This window comes from Lissotriton helveticus, chromosome 9 (genome assembly GCF_964261635.1).
Source record: "Lissotriton helveticus chromosome 9, aLisHel1.1, whole genome shotgun sequence".
Classification (NCBI taxonomy): domain Eukaryota; kingdom Metazoa; phylum Chordata; class Amphibia; order Caudata; family Salamandridae; genus Lissotriton; species Lissotriton helveticus.
The window spans coordinates 1,136,194,926-1,136,219,145 of record NC_136070.1 but is presented as its reverse complement, the minus strand read 5'-3'; the positions used below and the strand labels follow the sequence as shown (position 1 = coordinate 1,136,219,145).

The window sequence follows — 24,220 nt, the reverse complement described above, 5'->3', positions numbered from 1 at the left end:
GATAGGCACCTCCGGGGCCCTCTGTCCCATCCAGGAAATTGCCACCCTGCGCCTGGCAAGCACCAACATCAGTTGCAATAGTTTGTAGGAGAGTTTCCGTTTCTTGGGCTTGGGGACTAACGCCAGCAAACATTGCAAGGGGGTCAATGCCATCTGAAGGCCTGTAGTGGTGACTGTGATCTACCACCCCTGCCCAAAAACTCTTAATTAAAGCGCAGTCCCAAGCTAAATGCAGGAATCCCGCCCCCCACACTACATCTGGGGCCGCTGTCCCCCCTTTCTCCAGATAAACGTCTCAACGAGATCGGGTGAGGTAGGTACGGTGCAGGAAATTAAAGTGTATCAATTTGAATCGTGCATTGCTTGAAACCTTACGCGTGAGGGACCCTATTCGTTTCCGCTGCCCCTGTTCCAATGGAGCACCCAGATCCGCCTCCCAAGCCGGCGGAACCAGAGGGGTGGAGTCCTGTTTCATAGCTGCATTGAGCAGGGATATCAGACTACGCCCCCTGCCGCAGGACAGAAGAATGTGCAGAGTGTGAGTCATCGGTGGTGCATCTGGACACTGAGGCCAGGTTACCCTTACCACATCATGCAGTCCCCGATAATGCAGATACTGCCCTCGTCAAAGGTTAAATGCCTCCGCCGCCTGCTCATAAGTCAAGAAGGACTCGTTGGGGTATAGATCGGATAGAAGCTCACATCCCCCCTCCCCCCAGTTGTGAAAGGACATTTGTTTTTCCATTGCCACTAAAGGGGCCAGTATCCAGACCGGTAGTTCCCTATGGAAGGGTGCCCTCCGCAAGACCCTCTCTACAAACCGCTGCCAAACACCCGCCGTGTGACGCACAATATAGTGCAAATCTCCGTCCACTCGCTTTCCCTGAAACAATGCGACCTGTAGCTCCTGCACGGTCGCCCTGCCCGCCAAGATGCGTGTCTCCCAATTATCCGCGTCTGTGAACCATCTGGCCGCAGGCTGCAGTTGCGCTGCGTAGTAATATAAGTCAAAGCGCGGAGCATCTAGGCCTCCCTCCTCATAATCCCGCACGACAGTGTGGAGCGCTACCCTTCTACGCCGACCCGCCCAAAGCATAGACGTAAGCAGCATGTTGAGAGTGCGAAAGACTGGGGGAAGAGAACATAGGATATTCGGGAGGACGTATAGAGTCCTGGGAAGCATCACCATCTTTGCGACGGCCAGCTGTCCCATAAAAGATTGCTGTAGGGACTCGATTATCCGATCGATATTCCGGGCTAGCAGTTGCGAGTCTGCCGGGGCCACCTGAACACCGAGATAACGGAATCCCTCCAGTTCCCAGCGCAGCCCGAGATCTGGCATATCTTCTAGTGGCACGGAGTCAAAGCCCGCCAGCGGGAAAATCAGAGACTTGCTGTGGTTGAGTTTCAGTCCCGATGCCTCGCCGAACCGATCTAGGTGGTGCAACAATATCGGGAGTGCCTCCCTCTGGGTTGTCAGGTAAAACAAAGCGTCATCTGCATACAAAGAAATGACATTGCATGTGTCTCCCACCGTGACATCTCCGTGCGGACTCTCACAGCAAAGGGCTCTATGGCCAGAGCAAATAAGAGTGGCGAGAGGGGACACCCCTGTCCTGTACCCCGTCCCAATTGCCACTCCTCCGACTGTGCAGCTCCAAGTCTAATTCTGGCTCGAGGTGCCCTATATAGGATCCGAATCCATCGACAAAAATTGGGGCCCAACCCCACTGCTCGGAGGACCTCCTGTAAATACCCCCAATCCACTGTATCGAACGCTTTGGCAAGGTCGATCGACACCAGAACCATCTGCTCCCCCCTGCCACATACCTCATGTTTAATGTGATTCAAGCGCCGCAGGTTCATGGCCGTGTTGCGCCCAGGAATTAACCCGCATTGGTCTGCATGGACCAGATGGGACATATATGGTGCCAGTCGTTGTGGCTAACTCTCATTGATTTTAAGTTTAGATCTTCTTGCAGAGGGGCAATAGGGGTGCTTTGAGGAAGTTTCAGGAAAGACCTCACAAATCTGTTCTCTGCCACTTCCAGCTGGTTGAGATTGCTTTAGCCCCATGGTTTTGCACTATATGTGAAACCTGACACTACTTGGGCAGGCAAAACTGGGCGGAAGCATGTTTTATAGGCAAACCTACCTAGTGTTGCAGCCCTTTGCTTCAGCAACATGGTGCACTTTAAAATGTGACTGTCCCTGGTTGTTAAAGAGGAGCAGCGAACACCTAGGTAATCAAAATCAACTACTCTAAAGTTGATTTGTTCATATGTACGATTCCCCTAAAATATTTATGGGGGTTAATAGTCATGAACTTAGTTTTGGCTTGGTTGACTTCTTAGCCATGTGACCAATAAAACCCATTGAAATTCTAGGTCGCTGCCTACCAGACCGCGCAGCTGTCTGGGTTGCTAAAGACATCTTGGAGATATTCAGAAAGCTGAACCAGGAATGCATTCGACCGGGTGCTTACAATTGGCTTTGTGGTTTGTAACTCACATTTCTGGCTTTCTATTTGCTAGCTTTATTTGTTTTAGGCTGTCTGGCTTGAGTTTGTCCCTCTCGTTGCCCAAACCTTGTTTACTGTATTCTTCCACAAACTCGCATTCTGTAAACAAGCCTTTAAATCTTGGTCTTATCTTGTCACACTTGCTGTGCATTCAAAGACAGAGGCCCAATGTCACTCTCTCCGGGAGCTTGGTGTTTACTTTTCTTCTTCTGACAGCAAAGTGAGAAGATTTATGTGACAATCCTGGTGAATATCCATGTAAGAAGAGACAGTGCTATTTCGTTTTTTTCTACACACAACAAAAAGTAAATGTACTGTGCTGATGTTTCAGAATATGTCAGAATTCGTGCAAATGAAGCACATTTATTTTTGTAATTCTGAAGAGTGGTGAAGATTTTTTTTTTTTAATTGGCATCTTTTTGGTGCGATTTTCAGCACTATTTCTGTGATCAATAGACTAAAAATTCAGTTCTTCTAGGCATTCATAAAAGAAAACTCATGCATTATTTCAGAAAATTTCTGGGTTGCCAAGCAAGTCTGACTTATGAAGAGTGCTAGGGTACTAAGCAAGACTGCTTTGACTCTACCCTTTCCAATAGAAAACACTAGTTAGCGATGTGAACAAGTTCAATGGACAAACCTGGGGTCCAGGAAGAGTCCCTCTCCTGAGAAAGAAATTTAAAAAATATTGGCAAATGGTGCATATTAAAGCAAATGAATACGCGATAAAGCAAGGCTTATTAAGCAGTGGGAATGTATAGTCTTGAAATATTAAACACATTAAAAACTGCCCCGTATCTTGCATTAATTTGTTAATCAGTTACTGTAATATGTAAATTGTTCTGCATAACAACTTTAGACCTTTGCAATGTATGCTTGCCCAGTGTCTTGAACTGCATGTAGCATTAACTTTTGAAAAATATGCTCTAACCAGACTTCAGGTAGCACCCACAGCTGCTGGCTGTAACCAGTCATATAGAAATATGTGCAGACAGGTCTTTAAGTGAGATGAAAAAAGTAAGTGCTCCCTATAAAGGAACATTCCAAATATATTTCTGCGATTCCCATAGTGTGCCATCAGACCGGTAGTTTGGTTTCTTTCTGAGATGTAATTTTATCCAGATAAATGACACAGCAACTGACATATGCCTAAAGCCCGTCAGTATGATTGGCTTTGTCACTGGGTGTTAGCTGTTTAAAATAAATGAGTAACCACAATGATTTCTTATAAATATTTAATTAACATTGAAAAATTGAATTCTGAAATATAGTAGCAGTTTCCTTACCTTTACCACTGGTGTTTGCTGGGTTGGAGCCGGGGTGAAAGAGCAGCAGAGGAGGTTGGGGCCTCTTGTTCTTCGCCCAAAAATTGCCCAAAAGCTTCTTGAAATCCAAAGCTAGCAGACCGTTAAGGACATCCATTTATGTGCCTTTTGTTATGTGCCTTTTGTTAGTAGAAAGGGCATATGGGAAACCTGTCCGGACTGGATCCTAGTGTTTGTGATGCCATGGATTCATTTAGTAACATGACCTGCAGACTGAGAAGCCGTCTGAAAAGTACTGTGCTCCGAAATGTACATTGCCCCTGTTTGTATTGCCTCATAATATGCGGCCACCTCCGGAATATATTGGTGCTGCACGTATTTATTTGCATTGCAGTGGCAGCGTAGGTAGTGGCGAGCCGTCGACCACGGGTGACCCCTCGAGTTATTTGAATGGAGAACTCTTTGAAATTATACAGCGCCCTGGCTGGCTGTGACCTATGTGGGTCAGCTGGGGAATTCTCAGACGCAACAGATTTATGGCTGTTTATTCATGGACTGTCTGAAACCAAACATACTGCAGCCATGAAGTGGGTGACACAAAAATGTATATTTTAGTATTCAGCCTCTCGGTCTCACAACTGATCTCGTGGTTCGGTGGTAACATACCCACCTGCTTTTGCGCATTTACTGGCCTTGATGAGGGGTACCAAATTTAATGTCAACCACTATCCCTCGCCCGCCGATGTGTTTGGCACATTTCACCGACACCATTTATAGAAAACAACGTAACTAACAGACAAGTGCCCTCAAAGAGCCCACGTGAAAACAATGTGGGTCTTCCCAGAGCCTCTTTGGGCCTTTGTGATTAGTTTGCTCCTGTTCAAGCTCAAAGGCCTATTTGAAACCTGCATCGAAACGAGAGGGCCTAAGTGGCTCTATTTATAGCCCCACCTCCTACAGTCTCTTGATTTGAAGAATTAATTCATCACAACCCACGAAGCTTAAAATACAAGCTTAAGATACTCTAATCAGCCGTACTCCAATCTACCCTTCCTCCACTCCAATCTACCCCACGCCACTCCACTCTACTCTACTGCACTTTACTCGAAGCTACTCCTCTCTAAATCAGACCCACCCCAATCTACCCCACAACACTCAAATCCATCCCACGTTGCTCCAATCTACCACAATCCACTATAATCTACCCCACTCCAATCTACCCTACTCTACCCACTCCATTCCATTCTACCCCAATCTACTCCACTCACCTTGCTACAATCTACCCCAATCCGCTCCACTCCAACCTGCTCCAATCCAACCTACCCCACTCTACGCAGTCTACACCACTCCACTCAGCTCCAATTTACCCATCCTCCTCTGTCCCACTGCAGTCTACCCCACTACACTCAAATCTACCCCAATCCACACCACTTTGCTCCAATCTACCACAATCCACTCTACCCCACTCCAATGTACCACAATCTACCCGACACCGCTCTACTACTATAATCTACCCCAGTTCAATTTACTCCATTCCAATTAACCATACTCCACTACAATCTATCCAACTCCACTCCAATCTTCCCCTTTCCACTCCAGTCTTCCCCATTCCACAATCTACCCCACTCCTATCTACCCTACGCCAATGTATCTGTCTGTCTATCTATCAATATTATTATATATCTGGGCATCTTGTTAGAATTCATGTAGCATTGAAAAGTCTCTATGATAAGTCTTATAATGCTGTACAAAAAGACATTTAGTTGGATGCAATGTGCTTTATCCATCTAATAGGTTTCACCTATTCTTTAGCTACAGAGACTCCGGGTAAGCGTCTTGTTGGGCATCTTTTATATGCATCTCAAAGTTGTTACCCTCTCAATAGACGTTTACAATTTTGGAGGACATCTTCATTCATCCCTGTCCTGTGGGGTTTGGTCAAGTGCATTTTGTTATTGACTAGCTTTTACTTCATTTGGGGTTACTTTAATATTTGTGTACCTTGTTGATATGTTTTCCAGCACCCTTTCCATTTCTTCCAGAAATGTACATTTTCTTCTCTTTCACTTGATAACTATCAACATGGTCGAGTTAAGAAGGCAGCACCTTGCTACTTTTTCTATGAGTACATTTATTTTAGAGTATGTCGGTTTCTTGGTCGATATCATATTCAAATGTAATCTTGAGGCCCTTATTTGAGTGTAGTTCATGTTTTCTGGATGTTTGCAGGAGCAGTCGTATGTGCTGGTAACTCAGGAGGCATGCTTTTTTGGATCTCTGTTTCGGTTGGATTTTGCCCTTTTTGCCGAATCCTGTGTGCCCTCTGTAATTCAAATAGGAAGGGAGAAGTCAAGATCCATTGTTTTGTGTATGAATGTTAAGAAATACACAAAAAGATGCAGTGATGCTCAGAATAATAATGTTCTTAGTATGTATGGCTGAAGATACACATGCCTTGCACACTCCTGCCATCTAGTGTTGGGCTTGGACATTGCAAGTTTATTTTCTTCTAAGACGTCTTTCGTGTCATGAGGTCTCGGTGACTCCTCTAGTTGTTGCACATGATCACTGACTCCATTGTTACTTTCTTTTTCTCCTACCTCTGGTTCGGACGTGAGCTAGTGAGCTCTCGTTTTCAACACGTTTGTTGGTTCCTGTGATGGCTTCAAATTCGTTGATTTCCAACCTAATGTGGGTACAATCTTCGATGTGTTGCGGTATCTAATTCATCGACTCCTACTGCAGTTTATCAATCAATAACAGGCATCCGAGCTTCCCGCTCTCGGGCCCTGCGGAACACCGCAGACTTTAGTCTTCATTGGTAGAATGAAAAACTCCTTGAGGTGATGGCTCAGACTCCTTTTAGGAGGTTTGCCCAGGGCTATTCTAAACATCCTGGACCGATCTGCATGCAATCCGCAACTTGTGTCTCTTCTGTATCACAACAAAGGGCAGTGCGATTGCTGTTTGGCATTCTGGAGCAAAAAGACTCTCTGACCGCGCCAAGGTTATTGGCGGGCACACACCAAGATGGCACAGTCCACCTCTAAAACACCGGATATGTTTGGGGAAGCAGATACTCTTGCTGTAGAAGAACAGGAGGAGGATGTGAGAGAATTACCCTAACCCCTAGTCAGAAGGCCCAGCCCTGAGTACAACCACTCTGATGCATCGGACTCAGAATAGGAGCTCCTCCAGAAGGAAGAACTAGATGCTCCTGAGGGCAGCCCATCCACATCAGTGGTCATCGAGCAATGTGTAGGAACCACAGCACGTGTGAGTAGTGTTGACCCTCCTCAGTCGATCACCTCTCATAAACAGCTCCTTGTTGAAGCCGAACACCGGCCCTCCGAGGTTTAGGCATTGAGCCCACAAGCGACACAATCAGGTTCTCCACTGCCATTCAGCACTTGTCGACACAGAAGTAAGGCCTCATAACCGAGGAAGGACTCTGTCAGAACCCTAGATACCTGACCGGCCTTGACTCTGAAACCACCTGTAGGGACCCACTCGCAAGCGGCCCCTGACGTTGAAGTCTGTGTCAGCGCTTGGCGATACCATTAGCATCGACAAAACCAACAAAACCATCTTTGACATCAAAGACCCTTATTCTCAATGTCGAGGAAAGACCTATCCTCGAGAGAGTATAAGAAGAGCTGTTTGTAAGACACAAAATTGTCATTCAGCTGCGCAACAGGTACAATCACGGCTTAAAAAACATTCCCACTAAAGCATAAAGCATTTTCACAGGGCAATCTACTGCAGGAGGTTCATGGTCCTCTGAAAAGGCCCAGAGACAATCCTCCTCCTCCTCTTCTTCCTCCTCCTCGTCCTCCTTTTTCATCACCTCTGCCTCATCCATCTAAACCTCCACCTCCTATGCCACCGCCACTACAACTACCCCTTCACTCGTCATATAGGTCTCCACACTCCTATTTAGACACCAGCTGTCCAAGTCTGTAATCGCAAGTGGAAGATTTTGCTCCAACATACTAAGGTGTGGGGTGGGAATTTGGTGATCCTTGGGCAGATTGACTGACTGTCCCGCAGACCCAGACTAGGAACACATCCCAGTTAGAGCTTCACCACCTGAAGACAAAACGACATGCCATAGTGTCATCCAGAGAGGATTTCCTTCTGCAGACCCTCTGTAAGAACGAGCGATCATCTCAGTTTCTACTTATACTCAAGGGGGATAGGTAATTCAGCTCTGATATTTTTAAAGAACCAATAAAATCTTGCATAGTTATGCCACGTTTTGAGAACAAATACAAACCAGCTCCCTCTTACCTACTGTTTAAGGGTCATGTCCCTCCAGATTCACTGGTAGTCCCCCACTGCTGGGAAACAAGCGGCAGCCCAGGCCACTGGGGATGTCCCACCTCCTGATAAGAAGAGTAAGTGGATAAATGCTGCAGGGAAACGAGTAGCGGTAGGTGCTGCAACAAAATGGTGCATCGCTAATTCAATGGGACTCCCATCTAGATATGACTGGGCCCAGTGGGAGGGTCTCTTGCAGCACATTTCAGAGCAATATTGAAAGAAGGGATAATTGCAAGTGGAGGAAGTTAGAGCTATATCAAATGCCAGCATCAAGTGTGCATTAGATGCAGCAGATACTGCTGCAAGGGGAATCAACATCTCCATCATTTTGTTTCTGGTTTTAAGCCTAAATGCAGCGTTACTCATTATCCTTCAGTTTGACAAGGAGCACCTCTTTGGACTACAGGTGGGCGCAGTGCTTGAAAAGATATAGAAGGATACAGAAACTGCGAAACCCCTCGTGAGTTGCAGACTCCTGGTAGAAGGGACCTTTCACAATCAATACAGACGGCGCTCTAATGACACCTCCCAAGAACCGTCCCAATTATATCAGGGTCGCAAGCAGGGTTTTCAACAGCCTGCAGGTAGGGGTATTTCAAGTGTTTACCCAGTGTTACCAACTCCAAGGGCTGAGAAAGAGGCACTTGCACCAAGTGAGCCTGTGCTCCCAAAAACTGACTTTCCCGGCATCACCCCCTATCACACAATACCGGTTTGGGGAAGACTTCAGGGATTTCTCCCCTATTAGGAAGGAACCTCAAACACATGGGTGCTCTCTATTCTAGATCACAGCTACTGTCTAGAGCTTGTAACAACCCAAGCAAACATTCCCCCACACACCCACACCTTCAGACCCAAACATCTCAAGACTTCTACAGGAAAAAGTCCAAGCTCTTCTCTCCAAGGTAGCTATAGAGCCTGTACCCCAGGGGTACTGGGGCAAGTAGTCTATTCCCTATACTTCACTTACTAATCTCCAAGAAGGATGAATCCCTCAGACCAATCCTCAACCTCTGTCCTCTCAACAGGTACATTCTGTCGGAACACTTTCACATAGTAACCCTACAGGATGTCATCCCTCTACTGTGGCAAGATGATTGCATGTCAGCTCACAACCTGAAAGATGCTAGCTACAATTTGTGGTGAGAGATCAGCATTATCAGTTCAAGGTTCTACCCTTTGGGGTCACCACAGCCCCAAGGACTTTCACAAAATGCCTAGCAGTGGTAGTTGCTCACCTAAGAAGAGCAGGAATCCACGTATTTCCTTATTTCAATGATTGGCTGTTTAAAGAGTGCCTCAGACAAGATTACCGGGTCCACATTCTGGCCACAGTTTCCCTCCTTCTCACTCCTCTATAAATACAACCCTTTCTCAGGTCGATTCTCAACTTGAAACAGTGAAATGCTTTCCCCAGTCCACAAAGGATACAAGCTTTCCAACAGTTGCTGCCTTTTTTGGAGCCACTCAGTTGTATTCCAGTACGCACTGTTAAGCGCTTGCTAGGCATGATGGCATCTTGCATTGCAGTTTTGCCCCATGCACTGCTTCATATGCCCCCACTTCAGGAATGCCTCTCCAGTCAGTGGTCACAAGTGCAGGGTCATATCGAAAATCTAGTTTTGGGTAAGGACCAGCACCCATCGCTCTTTGAAGTGGTGGAACAGCAACAACTTGTTCCGGGTCAGCCCTTTTCTAGGCACCATTCCGTAGTGCAAGGTCTGTGGGCACCTCATTTCAGGGGCCTCCAAATCAATCTTTTGGTGCTGTTAGCTGTTCCTCTAGCTTTAAAAGCCTTTCTTTTTCAAATGTAAGGCAAGAGTGTTCTAGTACGAACAGACAACATGACTGCCCTGATCTCACAGACAAATCCAGCCACAGATTCCTTACGTTTGAATTCTCCCCAGGCGCCAGACTGGATCCGGAATTCTTTACAGTATTACCTCTGGCCGCGGTAGAGGGCTTTGAGCATCTCCGTGTTGACATCATCCAATGGATGTGACATCGACAGAGTCCATGTCAGCCCACTCTGGTGCGCTGACGTCCATTTCTTCTTTTCCATGCTTCCAGCACGGATCTGGAAAAGCAGTTCCTCAGGCCATTTTAGCCTGTCTCAACATTTTTGTCGACGGAACAGAGTGTCTTCCTTCTTCCGTGTCCTCGGACTTTAAGCCGTGTGGGTCCTGTGGACGATAGAGGTCGCCAACCGACCCTCATACTCTTTGTCTGTGGTTCCTTGGGGAGCACCATGACTCTGAGGAGTGCGACTCCTGTTGCTAACTTCGCCCGAAGGCGTTGCAGCAGTAATGCATGAAGCTCTTAGCAGCTCAGCTGTCACAGGCCCTGCGTCGTTCATAGGATCGATCCAGAGAACGGCTGCTAGCCCGCTTAAAAAGCTGTTCCCTGGGGTGTCCCTCACTACCCAAAGGCAAGTTCTTAGCAAGCATTCGAAGTCCCGGCCTCCCCTAAGGTCACAGAGTATGCTCCGCATTTCCGACACCCCCTTCCAGCCTCCAGCTGAGGAGTCTGTTCAACAGTCTGCTCTGCGCCTCCCTGCCTTCAATGGAGTCGTGGCGACTGTGGGCCTTATGAGGGAATATAATACTTCCCTGCCTGCCACCTCTGGTCCTGCATCTCCCTCTGGTGCACTTTTTAGCCCCAGGCGGTCAGAGGAGGCTTGACTTAATCCATGCCTGCATGGTCACCCTCGGCCTCTGTTAAGCTCTCGGGATCCATAGTTGGATCCGTGTCAGCTCCGGTGCACAGTCTTTCGGGGTTCCCACCTGCAACTCCAGTGCACGATCAGTGGACTCGGGCGATGCCGATTGACGCTACGCCAACTCTCCTTTCTGATGCTCCGGCCTCGCGCCAGACAGCATCATTACATTGGCATCGGGTGCGGTGCCGGAGGCACAGTTCGCCTCGGACACCTTTTCTCCCACTTCTGAAGAGCTCCTTGCTGTTTTTCCTCTGGGAAAACGGGTTTTTGGAGGAGAACCTGAGGAAATGAGGTTTATTCGCTGTATTAATTACACTGTCCAGCCTCCTCTGAAGATTAATTGGCTGACTGAGCTGGGTGAGGCTAGTGGCCTCGAGCCCTCACCTTCCTCAGCCCTCTTTTTCCCTCTTGGCCTCTCTACGAGGTAAGCTCCTAGTTTGCTGAGGTTCTGAGAAGAACATCTGTGGCCTCTGACTTATTGATTGGTGGACTTCATCAGGGCCAAACGGGTTGAGCCTGTGACTCCCTACAGTGAAGCCTTATGTGATTTTTTTTTTTTTGTTTTTGGGGGCCAAAGCTAAGCCCGCTACGGGAGGCCCTAAGGACTGGTCTATAGCACATAGACACCTCCCTGCTCCCAGGAACCCGGCCTGCCTTCTCTGGCAGCCTACTCCACACAGTTTTGTGGTACAGGCTGCTTCAGCCTCCCCCGACCTCAGCGCCCTTCCTAACGTCCCTCGGACTGGGAGTCCAGGAGCCTCCACACCTATGGTAGGCATATTTTCTCTGCCACCAGTTCAGCCTTGCGGTCAGTTAATGCTGCTTGTGTTTTGGGCCGATTTTCCCATGCGTTGTGGGATTTGGTGATGCACCTTCAACCCACACTTCCGGATGAGACCCAGAACAATCTTACCCACATACTCCACGATGAGCAGCAAACAGCTAAATTGATGATACGATGTGGTGTGGATATCTGAAAGAGACACGTTAGTATTAGATTCCTTACCTTAGAATATCCCCAGGCATCAGACTGGATCTGGAAACTTTTGCGTAGCAGTACCCTTGCGCGTCGGTAGGCGGCATCTGCGGTTCCGCATCCGTCGTGGGCGCCGTGATGGCGTCGTCGGAGTACTTAGACGCCGTCTCCACGTTAGTATTAGATTCCTTACCTTAGAATATCCCCAGACTGGATCCGGAAACTTTTGCGTAGCAGTACCCTTGCGCGTCGGTAGGCGTCGTCTGCGGCTCGTCGGCGTCGTGGGCGCCGTGATGACGTCGTCGGAGTACTTAGACGCCGCCTCCGCGTGCTGACGTCAGTTCTTCTTTTTTCCGCGCCAGCAAGCGCAGATCTGGAAAAAGCAGTAACCCTTAGTCAATTTTTGACTAACTTTTTGGATCACTTTTGATCATTTCTCGAAGTCTTACGACTCCGATCGGTGCCGTAGGGATGCCTGGCTTTAAGCACTGCGAGGATTGCGACCGCACGATGTCGGTCACAGATCCTCACCACCTGTGCCTAACTTGTCTAGGCGTCGACCACGACGACAAGGCCTGCTCCGACTGCCGGGCCCTCTCTTAGAAAGCCAGGCGGGAGCAGTCCCGCAGGCGACTCGAACTCCGGCAGTCGGTCCCGAGACGCGGGCTCGGAGCCACCACAGTTCCGAGAGTAGGCCACACTCCTCCGGGTCGAAGTCGTCGTCAGGTAAGAGGCACAAGAAGTCCAAGAGGCGTCATCGCTCCTTGGACTCCCCCCCCGACGCTCGCGCGATGCGGCCGGGGGTTCGGGTGACACCACCCACGCGGCTCCGTCGGAGTCGCGGGCGCCGCGTCCAGCTCCACACACCCCTGACCCTGGGCAAGACGCGACGCCGGAGGAGATCGAGCGCTTGCTCATGGCCATGAGGAAACTCTCTCCTCCGAAGGGCTCCGCGGCGCCTCCGGGCCCAGCGGACCTGTCTGGGGCCTCTAGCGGGTCGGGGGCTTCGGCCCCGACACCGTCGGGTGCTTCGACGCCGTCGGGCCCGGCGCCGCGGGGCCCCACAATCCCGACACCGCCGGTGCCTTCGGGCCCGGCGCCGCCGGGTCCAGCAGTCCCGGCGCCTTCGGGCCCGGCGTCGCGGGACCCCGCTAGACCTTCTTCGGGATCTGGGTCGTCGCCGGTGGACCTTACGACCTCCCCGGCGTCGGACCATCAGGTGTCGCCTCCGGCGCCGTCCCCGATACCTCCTTCGTTCCTGTTCCAACGTCAGGACGGCCCCGATGGGCGCCGCTCCCGACGCCGCTTGGGGAGTTTAACTTCTATGAACAGGCCCCATTGATTGAGTATCAGGAGATGGGTGATGAAGGGGATTGGGAGGGGTCTGAGGACCCTCTAACCCAAGAGTGTCAGTCTTATGAGGACTGGGCAGGAGACCTTGGGGAGGCCAGTGGCCTGGACACCTATCCAGACACTGGTTTTGTCTCCCATCCTACCGTGGTTTCGGAGGAGGGGGAAACCTACAGTGTGGTGTTGATGAGGGCTGCCAAGGCCTTGAGCCTTGAGCTCCCCGTCGCGGCCGTGAGGACTAATCTCCTCACTGAGGTCCTTAAACCGCAGTCCAGCTCGGCCGAGCCTCTGCTGCCCTTTAATGAGGCCTTGACCGACGTTCTTCTGGGCACTTGGTCCAAGCCCGCTACGGGTTCGTCCGTAGATAGGAACGTGGCCAGACGCCACCGCCCAGCCCCGGGGGTCCCATGTTTCCTGTCCACCCATCCCACCCCACCCCCGAGAGCCTGGTCATCCAGGCCTCCAGTTCCCAGACCGCATTCCCGTCGGCGCCGCCGGACAGGGAATCCAAGAGGTACCAGCAGTACGGTAAAAAGATCTTCTCGTCCCTTAGTCTGGGATTGCGGTCTTACAACACCGTATGCCTCTTGGGCCGCTACACCCACTCTCTGTGGGATACGGTTGCGGAAGTGCTGCCCGAGTGTGCGTTGGAGCGACGGGCCAAACTCGGCCAAGCCCTTGTGGAGGGCCGGGATGCAGCCAAATATTCTATCCGGTGTGGGCTGGATACCACCGACTCACTAGGTAGAGCGATGGCAACGACGGTGGCGGTCAGACGCCACGCCTGGTTGAGGTCCGCCAACTTTTCGGCCGATGTCCAAAACACAGTGATGGACATGCCGTTTGATGGCCGTCGCCTCTTTGGCGACAAGGCAGACCATGCGCTTCAGCGCTTTAAGGACTCCAGGGCTACGGCCAAGTCCTTGGGCCTCTCGGCCCCGTGCCAGCAATCGGCTGCTTTTCACTCCTTTCGTGGCCACGGCAGGGGTGTACCCACACGTGCTGCCAGCCACGCTCCGCAGGGTAATACCCAACGCGGTGGCGGCCGTGGGAACCGCCGGCCCGGCGGTCGGGGACAACGGCGAGGTCAGTCCACACCTTCCCCCACAGCATCCGCCTCTAAACCCTCCTAGTCTGTGCATTTAGGCCCATGTGACGCCAGTGGGGGGCAGGGTTCGCCATCACCACCTCCACTGCCGCACTGTCACTTTGGACAGGTGGGTGCTGCAGATCGTCCGAAGGGGCTACTCCCTCCCCTTCGAGGCGACTCCTCCAGCCATGCCACCGCAGAACCACCGTGTATCGGGGGATCATTTGCGACTTCTGCAGGAGGAAGTTACGGCCCTCTTGGCCAAGGGGGCCATCAAGCGCGTTCCTGGGCCAGAAGTATGGTGTGGTTGCTACTCCCTCTACTTTCTGGTACCCAAGAAGGGCAAAGGGGGCCTACACCCTATCTTGGACCTAAGGAACGTCAACGGCTTCCTCCGGAAGGTGAAGTTCAAAATGCTGACACTGGCTCAGGTCCTAGCTGCCCTGGACCCAGGAGACTGGATGGTAGCGTTGGACTTGCAGGACGCTTATTTCCACATCCCCGTCCTGCCGGCCCACCGGCGCTACCTGCGGTTCACGGTTGACCACGAGCACTTTCAGTTTACCGTGCTCCCCTTCGGCCTTACCAGTGCCCCACGGGGGTTCACAAAGGTGACGGCGGTGGTTGCAGCTCATCTGCGCAGGTTAGGGGTTTCAGTCTTCCCCTACCTCGACGACTGGTTGTTGAAGGCGGGCTCGCCTCAGACAGTCGTCAGCCAACTCCAGACTTTGGCAGATCTCCTGCACCGGCTGGGGTTCTCCATCAATGTGCCAAAGTCACACCTGTGCACCTCTCAGAAGCTCCTTTTCATCTGAGCGGTTCTCGACTCGGCGCGATTTCGGGTTTATCCACCCGAACAGCGGGTCCGGGATATTCAGGCTCTGATTCCCATCTTTCAGCCGCTATCCCGGGTCTCGGTCAGGTTGACGCTGCGGCTTCTGGGGCTGATGGCCTCCTGCATCCTACTGGTGCATCACGTCAGGTGGCGGATGCGGGCTCTGCAGTGGGACCTGAAGTTTCAGTGGGCCCAGCATCAGGGCAACCTGTCCGACCACGTCCTGATCTCGGAGGGCACTGCGAGACAGCTGCAGTGGTGGCTCACGGACCGCGATTGGGTCAGCGGCAGATCCCTCTCCCTTCCCCAACCAGAGCACGTAGTTGTGACGGACATATCCCTCCAGGGCTGGGGTGACCACATGGGAGAGGCGGAGATCAGAGGCCCCTGGTCTCCGGCGGAGGCCCGGCTCCACATCAACCTGTTGGAGTTGCGGGCGATTCGTCTAGCACTGAAGGCATTCCTCCCCTCTGTCCGGGGGAGTGTAGTGCAGGTGTTCACGGACAACACCACCGCCATGTGGTACTGCAACAAACAGGGCGGGGTGGGGTCGTGGACCCTTTGCCAGGAGGCTCTGCCCCTCTGGCAATGGCTGGAACGCCAGGGCTTGACCCTGGTGGCTCAACATCTGGCAGGTTCTCTGAACGCCAGGGCGGGCGAGCTCAGCCGTCGGTGCATGATGGATCACAATTGGCGTCTGAACTCGGACGTGGCGCAAGGCCTCTTTCAGCGATGGGGAGAGCCATGGTTAGATCTATTCGCCACCGAAGAGAACGCGCAATGTCATCAGTTCTGCGCGTTGGAATTTCCAAGGCGGCACTCGCTCGGCAACGCTTTTCGTCGCGTGTGGAGTTGCGGTCTGTTGTACGCCTTTCCGCCTATACCACTTCTGCCCAGAGTGCTGAAGAACCTGTCCAGTCTCCACCTCCATGCTTGGAGATTGAGCGGCGACAGTTGAGGCCATTTGACTTGCCTCCTGAAGTCTGTAACGTCATTCTGGCAGCCAGGCGCCCCTCCACAAAGTCGGTATACGCCTGCAGGTGGAACAGATTTGTGGCATGGTGCACAGCAAAGGCTGTGGATCCTCTTGCTGCCCCTCTCTCTGAGGTTCTTCTCTTCCTTCTTTCTCTTGCCCAGCAGGGCTCTGCTCTGGGCACCATCAAGGGCTACCTTTCTGCCCTTTCAGCTTTTCTGAGGCTGCCTGATCAACCTTCTTTGTTCAAGTCCCCTATTGTAAATAGATTTCTTAAGGGCATCACACACACGTTTCCTCCTGTTCTGTTTGTGATGCCTCAGTGGGACTTGAACCTGGTTCTTACATTTCTGATGTGCGCTCCCTTTGAGCCACTTCACAACTGTCCTCTCCGCCTTCTAACTCTGAAGACTGCTTTCCTGGTTGCCATCACCTCTGCCAGGAGAGTGAGTGAGCTCCAGGCCCTTTCTTGTACTCCACCTTTCCTTTCTGTCCATCCGGACAAAGTGGTGTTGCGTACTAAGCCATCTTTCCTGCCCAAGGTTGTCACGGCCTTCCACATCGGGCAGTCTATCACCTTGCCAACCTTCTTCCTGCCACCGCATCCCTCTAAAGAGGAAGAGCTGCTCCACCGTCTGGACCCAAAACGTGCGCTCTCATTTTACTTGGATCGTACACGCCAGTTCCGGGTGGATGACCAACTCTTTGTTGGTTACGTGGGCGCTAAGAAGGGGAAAGCGTTGCACAAGAGGACCATCTCCCGGTGGATCATCTTGTGTATCCAGGCATGCTACTGCTTGGCTAGATAGGAGCCCCCTGTTGGATTACGGGCTCATTCCACCCGAGCCACGGCGACTACAACTGTCCTGGGCCGGGGAGTGCCCTTACAAGACATCTGTCAGGCAGCTACGTGGGCATCGCTGCACACGTTTGCGAGACACTACTGCCTGGACAGCCAAGTCCGGAGGGACGGCTTCTTTGGCCGTTCTGTCCTCCAGGACTTTCTGGTGTGATTATTGGTTCGCAGACCCACCACCGGGGTTGGTATTGCTGGGGTATCTATTCTAAGGTAAGGAATCTAATACTAACGTGTCTCTTTCAGATGCACAAGTTACTACTTGTGTAACGATATATCTGTGGTTGAGGCAAAGCGCCCCTGATGAGCTACCACGAAAGCTACTAGCCAAAGTGAAGGTAGGAACTCACGCTGTGGAGCTCCCTACATCTCCTCCATACCTTAGGCGACCGGTATGATCAACCTGGTGGTCTCTGGTTAACAAAGAACAAGTGTCCAAAAGTGGAGTGGCGGCACATAGTGCAGCCCTGATGAAACTGCCTAAAAGTATATGGCAGTGAAACATGTCGGCACTGGTACTAGGTAATGGTATGCATGATTATCTACCAGCCTTTTTATTGTTACAGCATCTAAACTTTTTCCCTATGAATAAAGTTGGCTAAGGGAACTAGATGCTGTGTTTTATGCACTTTTTATGTTGTGTGTTTGTCACTAGCAGATGTTCTCTGCTTTCCACATTTTGTCACATATTTGTGTTGTTTGTGTTTGGACACTATTTTCTCTCTTTCTTTGAGAATCAAGTGACTACCGATGATGAGACAGGGCTTGTCTGGATATTACACCAGTTACCCCGTTGGTGGTGTTTCCGTGAGGTGTCACTTGTTTTTCACACATTTTTTCTGAGAAGAATTTGATCCAACACCTTGTGGGTGGATCTGGGTGATAGACCTAGGTGGGTCAGACTATTGGGTGTTCAGTGTTTCTGCCAAGGAAATTGGGGTTTTTTATGAATTTGGGCGCAGTGCAGTGAACCTATCCCCACAATTTTTGTAGGGTTCTGGAGTGGCTATCAGTACGTATGGACTGTTCTTCCTCCCTAGTCACGGACCTCTGTTGACGTCCTTGGATAGGGTCTTTGTTGTTGTTCTATAACTTGTGAGTGGAGGGCGACCCTGTCTGTTCTTCCCTCTATGCTCCAATTGTGGTTTTGATCAAAAAGATAAAAAAGCGAAAAAAGGTCTTTTCTTCAGCCAGCATGGCATTAAAATCTACCAACGCCACTTGTCTCTTGGGCAGGTATATTTATGCATTAATGGACTCTGTGAAACAGCTTTTCCCTAAGTTATCTGAGGAGGACAAGGGGAATCTGAGTGAGGTGTTGGTGGATGCTCAAGCGGCTGGTCGCCAGGTTATCCAGTCTGGTTTGGATACAGTGGATTCTGTTGCCAGAGTCATGGGCTCGTTCATTGCGACAAGGAGGCACGCTTGGTTAAAATCTTCAGGGTTCTCTCATGGAGTGCAGGCTGCGCTTATTGATTTGCCATTTGATGGTTCCAAGCTTTTTGGTGAAAAGGCTGACTGCCCTGCAGAGATTCAAGGACAGCAAAGCAACTGCAAGGTCTTTGGGTCTGCAGACTCAATTAAGAGGCTATGGATATAAAAGATACCGTGGCTTTGGGAAGTCTTCCTTTCGTGGATCCAGACAGCCTCAGCAACAGCAGCAAAACCCCTTGTATAAGAGCTATAGGGGTAAAGGCAGAGGTCTCTTCGTGGAGCCGGGCGTCAACCCTCTTCCTCCTTTACCTCCCCAACCCCTCCTGGTAATGCAGGAAAGTAGCCCTAGATCCGCCATCCTGGATCATGTGGGTCTCTTGGGAGGCCGGTTTACCCATTTTCTACAAGATTGGAAATAAATAACTTCGGACCTTTGGGTTTTAGATCTTGTAGAGAATGGGTACGTCCTTCCCTTCAGGGAATCCCCTCCTCCTTAACCTCCTTGCCAGGGGTTTTGCACGGAGCATCATTTGCTTCTCCTTCAGAATGAGGCTCTTACCCTGTTACAAAAAGGTGCGATAGAGGTGGTTCCGGAGCAGGAAAGGGGTCAGGGTTGCTACTCCCGGTATTTCCTGATCCCCAAGAGGGATGGCAGGTTACGTCCTATCCTGGACCTCAGAATCTTGAATCTATTTCGCAAGCAGGAGAGGTTCAACATGCTCACTCTAGCACAGGTTCTTCAGGCACTGCAAAAAGAGGACTGGATGGCGTCCATCGACTTGCAGGATGCCTATTTCCACATCCCAATCCTGAAGTCGCACAGGAAGTATCTCCTTTTCATGGTTGGGTCGCAACACTACCAGTTTGCGGTCCTTCCGTTTGGTCTTACTACTGCACCTCGAGTCTTCACCAAGGTGATGGCAGTGGTGGCTGCCCATCTCAGGAGGTCGGGGATTCCAGTTTTCCCCTACCTGGACGACTGGTTGTTGAAAGCAGAGTCTCTAGAGATGGTGACTCATCATTTGCAGGTTACAACCCAGCTGTTGTATGAATTGGGTTTTTCGATAAATGTACCCAAGTCTCACCTAGTGCCCTTTCAGCGCAATCTGTTCATAGTGGCAGTACTGGATACCACTGTGTGTCGAGCATTCCCTCCTCCGCAAAGGTTTCTCGACATTCAGGAAACAATTCCCTTGTTTTACAATGGAGCGGTTGTTTCAGTTCTGAAGGTCCTTCGCCTGCTCTGTCTGTTCGCTACCTGCATCCTGTTGGTCAGCCATGCACGCTGGCACATGAGGGCGTACCAGTGGTGCCTTCGCAGGCAGTGCTATCAGCACAACGGAGATCTCAGTGACTCTGTGAGGATCTCCAGAGAAGCTGCAGTTATCTGTCTTGGTGGAGCTTGGAGGGCAATCTGTGTCAAGTAAAGCCCTTCCATCTTCCTCCATCGGTGGCCACAGTGATAACGGAAGCCTCTACCCTAGGGTGGGGTGCTTATCTGTGGGATCTGGAGATCAAGGTTCTTTGGTCTCCAGAGGAAAGGTTGCTTCATATCAACCTTCTGGAATTGCGGGCGATACGTTTGGCGCTCAAGGTCTTTCTCCCTTCCATCCACGGTCAGTCGGTTCAAGTCCTGACAGTCAACACTGCAGCGATGTGGTATGTCAACAAGCAGGGAGGAGTAGGGTCGTACCGTCTCTTCAAAGAGGCGTTGCGGCTCTGGTCCTGGGCTCAGGACCATCAGATTTGCTTGATGGCAAACCATCTGGCCGGGGTGCTGAACGTGCGTGCCGACAGTCTGTCTGCAGTTATCCGCCGACCACGAGTGGAGGCTTCATCCGGAGGTAGTTCGACATATCTTCCAGACGTGGGGAACTCCTCGGGTGGACCTGTTTGTCACTCCCGGAACGAGCACTGACTGTCACTCTGGTGTCTCCAGTTTCCGAGGCAGGTAGCATTGGGGGGGAACGCGTTTCAGTTGAGTTGGAGCACACAACTCCTTTACGCGTTTCCTCCCATACCCTTGATTTCTCGCGTTCTGATTAAGATTCCCCAAGACCGGGCCCAAGTTATTGGCCCCTGATTGGCCAAGAAGGGTGTGGTACACAGATCTACTTCACCTCTCGTCGCACCCTCCACTCCGTCTCCCTCTCAGGGCAGACCTCTCTCAGATGGAGGGGCAGGTTCTACACCCCCACCTCCAGAGCCTGCCCCTTCATGCCTGGAGATTGAACGGGGTAACCTGAATTATTTTTCTCTCCCGTCTGACGTGGTGGATGTTATTTTATCGGCCAGGCGACACTCCACCAAGTCTATCTACTCCTATAGGTGGTCAAAGTTTAAGTGGTGTGGAGAGAAATCTGTTGATCCTCTGAAACCGTATCTGTCTGATGTTCTTTTCTTTTCACTTCATTTGGCTCAGCAGGGTTGTGCTGTAGCCACTGTTAAAGGATTTTTGTCGGCATTTCTTTGTTTGCCTGATCAACCTTCTCTTTTTAAGTCTCCAATAGTCTTAAGGTTTATTAAGGGGCTTACTAATATGTTTCCACCCTCTCCTTTTATTATGCACTAGTGGGATTTAAATTTGGTGCTAACTTTTTTAATGGGTTCCACTTTCGAGCCTATGCATAGTTGTCCTTTGCGACTAATGACATTCAAAACATTCTTTCTAGTGGCTATCACTTCGGTTAGGAAGGGCGAGTGAGCTCCAGGCTTTGAGTTCAAAGCCTCCTTTTCAGACCATACATGCTGAAGTGTTGGTTCTCAGGATCAGGGCTGCTTTTCTTCCTAAGGTGGTAACTCCCTTCCATCTAGGGCAGTCCATTACCCACCCTACGTTCTATCCGCCCCTCACCCTTCCAAGGAGAGGCTTCATTGTTTGGTTCCAAAGATCTGGGGTTCCAGTCTTCCACTATCTCGACGACTGGCTGTTGGAGGCGGGCTCGCCCCAGGCTATCCTCTCCCACCTTCAGACTACGGCAGGCCTCCTGCATTCACTGGGGTTCACTATCATCATGCCGAAGTCACACCTGACTCCCTCTCAGTCGCTCCCTTTAATCGGTGCTGTTCTTGACACAGTGCAGTGTCGCATTTATCTTCCCGAGCAGCGAGTCCGGGATATTTGGGCTATGATACTGATGTTTCAGCCTCTATCCCAGATTTTGGTGAGAATGACTCTGAGGCTGCTGGGCTGCATGGCCTCCTGCGTCCTGCTGGTAGATCAAGCCAGATGGCATATGCAGGCTCTGCAGTGGGACCTGAAGTTTTAGTGGGCACAGCATCAGGGGAATCTTTCCAACTATGTCCAGATCTCAGAGGGTGCTACACAGCAACTGCAGTGGTGGTTAACGAACCAGGATTGGGTCAGAGGCACACCCCTCTACCTTCCCAAACCAGACCTCACAGTGGGGACCGCTGCTTAACTTCTGGGAGGGGGCGGTCAGGTGGGGGAGGCGGAGATCAGGGGAGTCTGGTCTCCGGCAGAGTCCGGTCTCCATATCAACCTGTTGGAGCTAAGCGATTTGCTTGACACTGAAGGCATTCCTTCCCTCCTCAAGGGAAAGGCAATGTTCATGGACAACACAACAACCATGTGGTACTGCAACAAACAAAGCGGGGTGGGGTCGTGGACCCTTTGTCAAGAGGCTCTTCGCTTTTGGACATGGCTGGAACATCAGGGCTTTACCCTAGTGGTTCAACACCCGACAGCTTCTCTGAACGCCAGGGCGGATGAACTCAGCCACCGGTATCTGGTGGATCAAGAGTGGCGTCTTCTGTCAGAGGTGGTGCAAGGTCTCTTTCAGCAGTGGGGAGAGCCTTGGTTAGGTCTGTTCGTCACCGAAAAGGACGCGTAAAGTCAGCAGTTCTGCGCATTTGAGATTCCAAGGTGGCACTGGCTCGGCGCCGCTTTTCATCGCAAGTGAGGCTTCGGCCTCCTGTACGCCTTTCTGCCTGTACCACTTCTGCCCTGAGTGCTGAAGAAGATAAAGCGCAACAGGGCACTAGTCATTCCTGTGGCGCCGGACTGGGCACGAAGAGTCTGGTACCCTGAGCTCCTGAGCATGGCCATCGATCCTCCGATCAGACTGCCCCTTCTGGAGTATATTCTGTCGCAGCCGCAGGGGATGGTCCTCCACCAAACCTGCCCAGCCTCCACCTCCTTGCATGGAAATTGAGTGGTGACAGTTGACAGCTTTCGACCTTCCTCCTAAAGTCTGAACCGTCATCTTGGCAGCCAGGCGTCCCTCCACTAATTCTGTATACGCCTGCCAATGGAATACATTTGTGGCATGGTGCACAGCAAAGGCTGTGAATCCCCTTTCTGCCCCTCTTTCTGAGGTTCTTTTATTCCTTCTCTCTTTGGCCCAGCTTGGCTCTTCTCTTGGCACTCTTAAGGCTACCTGGCAGCCATTTCTACTTTTCTTCGGCTGCCAAATCAGCCCTCTTTGTTCAAGTCCCCTATTGTAAGTCACCTCTTTAAATGTATTATTCATCTCTTTCCACCATCTCCTTTCATAATGCCTCAGTGGGACTTGAATCTTGTGTTGACTTACCTTATGTGCACTCCCTTCGAACCTCTTCACAACTGTCCTCTCAGGCTTCTCACTCTGAAGACTGCCTTTCTTGTTGCCATCACCTCCGCTCGCAGAGTGAGTGAGCTTCAGGCTCTTTCTTCTAAGCCTCATTTCCTTTCAGTACATCCTGACAAGGTGGTGCTTCGAACAAGACCCTTGTTCTTGCCTAAAGTAGTCACTCCCTTTCACATCGAGCAGACTATTACTCTGTCCTCCTTTTTCTCGCCTCTGCACCCTTCCAGGGAGGAGTGACTCCACCGTCTGGACCTAAACATGCGTTGTCTACCATTGACCGCACAAAGGACTTCCTGTTGGCTATGTGGGTGTCAGAAAAGACCATGCTGTGCAAAAGCCTACAATCTCTCTATGGGTAGTGCTTTGTATCAAGTTTTGGTACGCTTTGGCTAAAAAGGAACCTCCAGTGGGCTGCACGCTCATTCCACTAGAGCTACGACAGCAACCACTGCTTTGTCGTCGGGAGTTCCACTCTTCGATATCTGCCAGGCGGCCACGTTGGCTACTGTGCACACGTTCACCAGACATTACTGCCTGGATAGTCAAGTCCGCACGGACGGCTACTTTACCCATTCTGTCCTCCAGGACTTTCTGATGTGACCTTGGTTCGCAGACCCTCCTCTGGGGATGGTATTGCTAGGGTATCTATTCTAAGGTAAGGAATCTATAACTAATAGTCTCTTTCAGATGAACAAGTTACTTGCCGTCGGTAACAATGTATCTGTAAGAGACCTATATTAGTTATAGATTCCTTACCGCCCCACCAAACCTCCCCACTTTGTGAACTGACTTCTAGGGATAGGGACTACCTTGCAGCACCATAGTTGTTGCTCACCAGTGCTCAGTGTCTTTCATGGCTCTGCGCTTCTTTCATGGAAAGTAGTGTCAGAAAAGACGCCAGCACGCAGGGGCTATGTCTAAGTATGCACCACAACGTCATCCCGGCGACCACAATACCGATGACGGACGCAGAGTTGACCAGCTCCACTGTAAAGAAACAATTCTCTGGATACATTCTGATGCCGGGGGTAATTCTAAGGTAAGGAATCTATACCTAACATATGTCTCTTACAGATACATCGTTACTGAAGGTAAGTAACTTGTTCTTTAAAGATGTTTCTCTTTGTGTGACGATATGCCACCTAAGGAACCAGCTAGTTTCAAACCATGTGGCGTCTATCACAGGCCAAGATGTGCATGTGGTGTTTGGAGCAGGACCATGACTCCAAGACCTGTGAGGGACTGCCATTCCCTGCATCCCAAAATGCTGAGAGAGCGGTCCCTCAAGC

At 50.9% G+C, this 24,220-nt stretch overlaps 1 protein-coding gene across 8 annotated transcripts in view; it reads left to right on the top strand.

Moving 5' to 3' along the window:
* The window catches only part of SLMAP (sarcolemma associated protein), a 1,084,481-nt gene that overhangs the window by 944,946 nt on the left and 115,315 nt on the right, over positions 1-24,220 (top strand). The gene's annotated exons all lie outside the window — the stretch shown is intronic.